Source organism: Dermacentor albipictus, chromosome 1 (genome assembly GCF_038994185.2).
Source record: "Dermacentor albipictus isolate Rhodes 1998 colony chromosome 1, USDA_Dalb.pri_finalv2, whole genome shotgun sequence".
In the NCBI taxonomy this organism is placed as follows: Eukaryota; Metazoa; Arthropoda; class Arachnida; order Ixodida; family Ixodidae; genus Dermacentor; species Dermacentor albipictus.
Genome location: NC_091821.1, coordinates 199,173,248 through 199,173,992, shown reverse-complemented (window position 1 = coordinate 199,173,992; position 745 = coordinate 199,173,248). Strand labels below are relative to the sequence as shown.

Here is a 745-nt window from a genome sequence, read left to right as displayed (position 1 = left end):
CAATGCACGGCACATGGGCGTTCTTGCATTTCGCCCCCATCGAAATGAGGCCACCGCGTACAGAATTTGATCCCGCCACCTCGTGCTTCAGCGCCCCAATGCCATTAGCCGCTAAGCCACTGCGGCGGATATACATATGAATAAAGGGAAAAATGAGACATCCACCCGTTCGTAGCAATTGCTACAAAGGAAACCCATACGGGTTCCTCGAAAGAAAAGCCTCATAGTTGAAGAAAAATTCGTCCTGGTCCGGGACTCGAACCCGGGACCACTGCCTTGCCGGGGCAGCCGCTCTACCATCTGAGCTAACCAGGCGGCTAGCAGATGGCAGGGCGAAGTCTAATTTGTCGACAACACGAAGCAAAGGCAAGAGTTTGACGTAGTAGTTCTGCGGAAACCCGCAAGGTGGAGACCCTTTGTAGAACGTAGTAGTTGCGGAAACCCTTGCGGGTTTCCGCAGAACTACTACGATATACATATGTTGACGAATAGCAAAAATGGACGCAGAAAAATAATGCAAGTGCCTGCATTGTAGAAAAAACCAGCGCGCCTAACTTGTTTGATTCTCTTAATATAGCGACATTAATTGGCATTTGTTTTCTTGGCATACCATGCAGCTACCCTTCACACAAGAACCCACATGTTTCGCAAAGGTGAAAACCAAGAGAAATCCAGGTGCAAAGGCACCATTCAGATTGGATCTTATAATGTCATGTGCAGGATTGTCTTTGTGCGCGACTAGACT

At 48.5% G+C, this 745-nt stretch overlaps 1 non-coding gene across 1 annotated transcript; it reads right to left on the bottom strand.

Annotated features, from left to right (window-relative positions):
* Nucleotides 1-240: 240 nt before the first annotated feature.
* Nucleotides 241-315, bottom strand: TRNAA-GGC (transfer RNA alanine (anticodon GGC)). Its single transcript has one exon. It is a non-coding gene; the product is annotated as a tRNA-Ala (tRNA).
* Nucleotides 316-745: the final 430 nt, after the last annotated feature.